Source organism: Elephantulus edwardii, unplaced genomic scaffold (genome assembly GCF_000299155.1).
Source record: "Elephantulus edwardii isolate Elephantulus edwardi_28Jun2011 unplaced genomic scaffold, EleEdw1.0 scaffold00385, whole genome shotgun sequence".
NCBI lineage: Eukaryota > Metazoa > Chordata > Mammalia > Macroscelidea > Macroscelididae > Elephantulus > Elephantulus edwardii.
In genome coordinates, this window is record NW_006400135.1 from 583,671 (window position 1) to 590,475 (window position 6,805).

Sequence of the window (6,805 nt, forward strand, 5' to 3'; positions counted from 1 at the left end):
TTTATATACACTTTGTTTTATATAATCAACTACCATTGATCTATGCCTAACATTACCCCATTTTTCAGGTCCAAATTAGATCTTTCCCATTCCTTCATGCCATTCGTCCACCCAATTTGCCCACTTAATGTGGCTATTCAAGTGATTTCCTCCCTCCTCATTGGATTTTTATACGTGCTTACTAGCTATCCTTCTGTTTTTACAGTAATAATCTTTTTTTTTTTTTTCTGGATTACATCTCCTTGGGTTTCTTAAACCCTCAAATTCCAGAGTATAAAAACATCTTGTGCGTCTCCCGCCCGGCCACCCGGCTCCTCTTCCAGACCCCACAGGCCACCCACCCATCCGAAGGCAAGGGCAGCGTGGTCTACTTGGAGCCAGTGGACAGCAGGGCGATGAGTCCCGATGAAGCACTGATGGACAGAATGTAATTCACCGTGGGGTTGAAGTTCTTCAGAATAAAGAAGGAAGCAACAATGACCAAAAACAGGAATAGGGTGTTGTTATAAAAGATAGAAAATGTAGTAGCTTCATAATCAGCAACTTCATTCTTCTTCCACAAGATTCTTTCATCTTTCTCCTTCCGAGACATCTTCTTGTTATCAGCTTCAGAAAGTTTCCGAGTCACTTCTCTGGAAACGGCATCCTCTCTCTTCTGAGCCACCTTGTGCTTGAGAACGAATTTGACATTCTTGTATGCAAAGGCTACCAGGTAAGTGCTTACAAGGGTCATCACACTATACAGAACAGCAGACTGAACCAGGTCCATATGCCATATTCGCCAGTAGAGCCAGATAGGGATGGCGGACACAATGAAGGCGTTGCCGAAGAACAGCGCAGAGGACTTGGCGGAGAGGTTCCGGCTGAAATCCTGCAGGAGCAGATCCTCTTCGAACTGCTGCTTGGAGGCGCCTTTGGGAGCCATGGCGGAACTGGACCGGAGGGGCCAGTAATAATCTTATGCAGCATTTGTTCCTATGAGACTGAGTTAGTTCCCTCAGATCATGCTTTTTTGCATCTCCCATGTTATACAGTCTTTTACAAAATTTTTCTCCTTAGTGCTTCATAATAATCTATTTGTTTGCAGATGAGCATTTAAGCAGTTTGCATTCTCTTGGTTTTGTGAATAATGCTGCTATAAATATAAGTGTACATATCTCCATTTGTGTTTCAGTTCTACTTTCTTTAGGACATACTCCTAGTAGTGGAAGACTGGGTAATACAGAGATCACTATGTTAAAATTTTTGAGGAAATGCCAAAGTGAATTCCAGAGTGACTGAATCATTCTATAATGCCACCAGCAGGGCATGAAAGTTGCAATCTCTCCACATCCTCTGCAACATTCATTACTTATAATCCTGTTAAACTTTACTATTACCACTGGAGTGATATGGTCTCTCCTTGTTATTTTGATGTACATCCCTCTGAGTGGTAGTGACTCTAAACATTTCTTCATGTGTCTGTTGGCCATCTAAAAGTCTTCCTTGTGTTTTTGTCCACTTTGTGATTAAGTTATGCCTTTTCCTTGTGAAGGCCCTGTAATAGTCTATAAACATTGTCAAGTGTTTTTCCCAAACTATACATTTTCTTTTAACCCTATTTAATTTTGTTTTTATTCACACAGGGACTTACTCTTTGGAAAGTTCCATACATCTCATTTAAAACTCTCCTGGTTGTGCATTTCTGACTGTATTTGAAAACCTATTTACACCATAGACTAGTGCTTCAGAGATTAGTCTCATTTTATCTCTTATTATTTTGTGGAGTTTATCTTCAATATGGCTTTCCTAGCTATCATTTAGTTTTGCCATGTAGATGGGTTAGACCATGAACATAAAATGTGTTAGCCTATAAATAAGGTGATTTGTTATTTACTGATGTACATGCAACAGTATTAGATAGTTTTACCAATCCACTAGAGAATTGGCTAGTCTTGCCATTAAATTGAGTAACCCAGTAGCAGAAAGCGAGATTTCCCCACCACTGGCAATGAGAAGAAACTTCACCACCAGGAAGAGAGGAAGCAAGAGGGCCTACAGGACCACCAATCATATTAGCCACAGCAGAAAACTTGAGACAGGATCGTGGACTGCTAAGAGCCTTTGTGCAACTTTATTGGAAAAACTAGGGCAAAAGGCCAATATTGATAGCCCTGAAAACTTTGTAATTCTAGCCTAAAGCCATGACTCTCAAGGTTGAAGTGTTTGTGAGCACATTTCTAGAGCCATCCTTGTTGTATTCTACTACTAGCTTGGATTATAAACTTTTACCTTCTTTGACATAGTTCTGTATAGTCTGTGAGTTATCACATCTGATTTTGACCAAACAAACAGTAAGATTGGTGTTGTGATGAGTAGAAAGAGATTTAGGAGTATGGTGGACCTCTCTAACCTCATAAAATTATTTTTGTGTTATTGATACTCCAGATGAGGTTATTTCCCCTTGGAAAAGTTGATAAACTCAGACATGGTTGTCCTCACATAGCACTTGATCTTTCTACAGATCTTTATGGTTTGAGGCTTTACCCCTGGGTCTCTGATCCACTTTGAGTTGATTTTTTGTGTATGCTGTAAGATGTGGATCTCATTCAACTTTCTTGAGGTTCATGTCAACATGTGCCAGCACCATTTGTGAAAGAGGTTGTCATTTCACCATTTGATAGATTTCATTTTCTTGTGAAATAGCAATTTGTCATAGGTAGATGGGTTAATTTCTGGGTTCCTAATTCTGTTCTACCAGTTTGTGTGTCTCTCATTGTACCAATACTATACTGATTTGGTTAAGAAGCTGTGCTGTAATCCTGAAGGCACACAGTACAAAGCCATCAGCTGCTCTGTGGGAGAAGGATATGCAATCTCCTCTAATGTGATTAACTGCCTCTAAAAGCCCACTGGAGAGTCAGCTCTGGGTTGATTCCGACTTTAAGATACGTAACAACTATAGTAGGTTTTGAGATCTGAGAGTGCTAAGCCTCTTACTTCACTTATACTTTTCACTAGAGCATTGCTTGCTTTTTCTTTTCCAAATAAACTGGCAAATTACCTTTTCTATCTCTTGAAAAATGAGTTTGGTACCTGTATTGGAATAACATTAATCATACAGATTTCGTTTGGTAGGATTGTCTTTTCACTATGTTGAGTCTTCCTATATATGAATTGTTGTTTTTGTTGTTGTTGTTGTGCACCATAGAGTCTGAATCTACCCGTAGCTGACCATCCAAAGTGTTTTCAGAGGCAGTTAATTGTAGAGGAGGAGGTTGGCAATCCTTCTTTTGCGGAGGAGCTGGTGGCTTCAAACTACGTGCCTTGGGGATTGCAGCACAGCTTCTTGCCACTTGTTTCTTCAAGTTGTGTTTCGTAGTTTACCTTACTGAGGCCTTTGGTGCCTCATTTAGGTTTATTCCCAAGTATTTTATCTGGTGGACGGCTATCGTAAATAGTATTGCTATCTTAATTTTAATTTTATTCTTTGCTACTGGAGAGACATCCCAATGATTTTCATATATTGCTATTTTTTATCCTGCCAGTGTAGTAAATTGTTCTACTAATTGGTCTAATAAGTCTAATAGTTTTTTTTTTCTTCGGTGGGAGCCAATCTCCTTGCTTCCCGTTTTCCTTGCTGTTTTTGAATGCTCCCTTTAGAATAAAACAAAGCAAAGCAAAACAAAACCCAACAAACAAACAGAAAAACACCAAATCTATCTATCATCATAATTCTCTGTGGTAGTATTAGCTTTGATATAAGCTATTCTAAATAGCCTGCAGCAGTCAATAGATGATACAGTTTTTTAAGTGTTAAATGTATGGATTTTTAATATAAGGGCATGACTTCTAAGGAAGATGGTTTATTCATTACAGTCAATAATTGAATAAAACGTGCCACTCTGAATATTGTTATTGACTCTGGCCAGTATCTTAATTTTATCCTTGCTTGGTCAGGTGGGTTTATAGGTGTTTGCTTGAAAATACACAATATTTTAGACATTTTGAATACAGAAAGATCCTTCTTCTTAAAGATAAAATTTACTCTTTAAACTACTCAAAACCATTTATAATAAATGACTCTACTGTTTGGGTTTTCTTCTCTGAAAAGCATGCCATCTCAGAATATATTTGTACATTTTAATAATATTTTTCCTTCTTACAAACTGAAGGGTGTTTTTTTTTTATTGAAGAACATATTTCTGCCTACCTTATGGCCCCTAGAGTATGATTTTATTAACTTCAATTTTATAAAAAGATCAATATTTTCTTTTATTTTAGCATACAATTTTTATATAGATAAATTGTAGCATCCGTTCTAACTTGAATCATATTTCTGTGGAAGAAGGTAAAATGTCTTTTATAACAATCTGCTTCACAAAAGTTTAAAAATATTTATAAAGTAAGGCTTTTCAGAGGCTGGAGTCTAAAAGGAAGTATGTGGCATCAGGATTGGGAGAAGATACATCAACAACCTTCATTAGGCAGATGAAACAACCTTGCTTACTGAAACTGAAGAGGACATGAGGAATTTACTGCAGAAAATCAGGGACTATAGTCTTCAATTTGGATTGAAGCTCAATATCAAGAAAACAAAGATTCTCATCATTGGGCCAATTAGCACCTTCAGATGGATGGAGAAGGAATTGAAGTTGTTAATAACTTCAGCTTGCTTGGTTCCATAATCAACACCCTTAGCACCAGCAGTCAGGAAATCAAAAGACTAATAGCATTGCAAAGTCTACTGTCAGGGACCTCTGTAGAATACTGAAGAGCGACACTGTCAGTCTGGAGACTAAGGCACGCCTGATACAGGCCATGGACTTGCAATTACTTGCTGTATATCTGAGAGCTGGACAATGTGTAAAGATGATAGAAGAAGGATCAATGCCTTTGATCTGTAGTGCTGAAGAAGAGTTTTAAAAATACTGTAGATAGCCAGGAGAACAATCAGTTTTCTCCTGAAGAGGGTGAAACCGGACTGCTCCCGGAAAGCCTGGATTTTGAAGCTCTGTGACACATACTTTGGGCATGTGGCCAGGATGGACCAGTCCTTGAAGAGGGACATCATGCTTGGAAGGGTGGAGGAACACCACAGGAGAGGAAGACCCGTGAAAAGATGGATTGACTCAGTGATTGGCAAAATAGGATTAGGTATATTGGAGACGATGAGATTGTCTCAGGATAGAGCAGTTTATATGGGTCGCTATGAGTCACGTCAATGTGATGTCACAGAACAACAACATCAAGGCTTTTCATTTGTTATTGTAGTTGATTATTTTCATATTGAGCACAACTCATAGCAACCCTATGAACAAGAGGCCTGAAGCCCCTCTACAACTATCAACATTCATCAAAGTTCGTAGAGATTCCAGAGGCATGTTGTTCTGGAAGTAGATGCCACTCCTGCTTCCAAATTTGTCATAGTATGTTATTGTTACGTACCGTAGAGCTACCTTCAATGTAGCAACCCTATGTTCAGCAACTCTGAGCCCTTCCCTATCCTGAGCCAGTCTCACTAATTCCAACACACCAACCCCCATTGTCCTAGTCACTGTATCAATCCATCTCATCCCAAGGTCTTCCTCTCCTGCACAGCCTGTCCACCCTTCTGAGAATGATGTCCTTATCCTGTTCTCTCCTGGCCACGTGCCCAAAGTAAGTGAGGCAGAACTTCAAACTCCTAGCCTCCTAGGAGAGACTTGGTTTCACCCTCTCCAAGACAGACTGATTTATTTTCTTGGTAGGACATGGTATGTTCAAAACTCTTCTCCAGAACCACAACTTGAAGGTATCTGTTCTTCTTCTGTCATCCTTAGTTATTGTCCAACTCTTTGAAGTATAGTAAGTAATTGAGAAGATGATATCCTGGATTAGGTGCACTTTTGTATCTATAATGGCGTCGTTGCTCTTCAGCACTCTGGAAAGATCCATGACAGCAGATTTTCCTAATGCAATTTGTCTTTTGATTTCCTGATTACTGGTGTTAGTTTTGGAGCCCAGTAAGTTTTGTAATTGCTAACATCCTCAATCTCTTCTCCATCTATAATGCTGCTGCCAATTGGCCCAGTAGAGAAAATCTTTGTCTTCTTGATGTTGAGCTTCAATTCATACTGAAGACTACAGTCCTTGACCTTTTGCAGCAAGTGCTTCAGGTCTTCTTCAGTTTCAGCAAGCAAGGTTGTGTAATTTGCTTATCACAGGTTGTTAATAAGCCTTCCTACAATCTTGATGCCACATTCCTCCTCATAAATAATAATTTCCACACTCTGTTGGGTCACCATTTTTTGGAATGGGAATAAATAAGAATCTCTTCCAGTCCATTGGCCAAGTAGTTATCATCCAAATTTCTTGGCACAACTTAATGAGCACATGCAGGGCAGCATCTGTTTGCTGAAATACGTCAATTAGTATTCCATCACTCCTGGGACTTTATTTTTTGCCAAGTCCTTCAGTACAGCCTGCACTTCCTCCCTTATTATCACTGCCCATTTTTTTCTTTTATATTATTTTATTTACAATAATTGGAATACAATGTTTTTTGAGAAGAGATTCTTTCAATTTCCAACAGCCATGCAAGAAAGGAACACTGATAGATTTTTTATAAGATTGTAAAATGGTATATCCCTTCTGGAAGGCAGTTTGGCACTTCACCTCTCGATACATATTTTTTCTTGACATTCTTCTGTGTGAGTCAATTCTTTTTGGTGCAAAGACTTTGTGTACTCCTTCTGTCTTCTTTTAATGCTTCCTGAATCATTCGATATTCTACCCATAGCATCCTTAAGCATTGCAACTCATCACTTGAATTTATTCTCTAGTT

The 6,805-nt window shown here is 38.8% G+C and overlaps 1 pseudogene; it reads right to left on the reverse strand.

The window, feature by feature from the left end:
• Nucleotides 1-367: 367 nt before the first annotated feature.
• Nucleotides 368-925, reverse strand: LOC102873506 (annotated as a pseudogene).
• Between the last annotated feature and the right edge of the window lie 5,880 nt (nucleotides 926-6,805).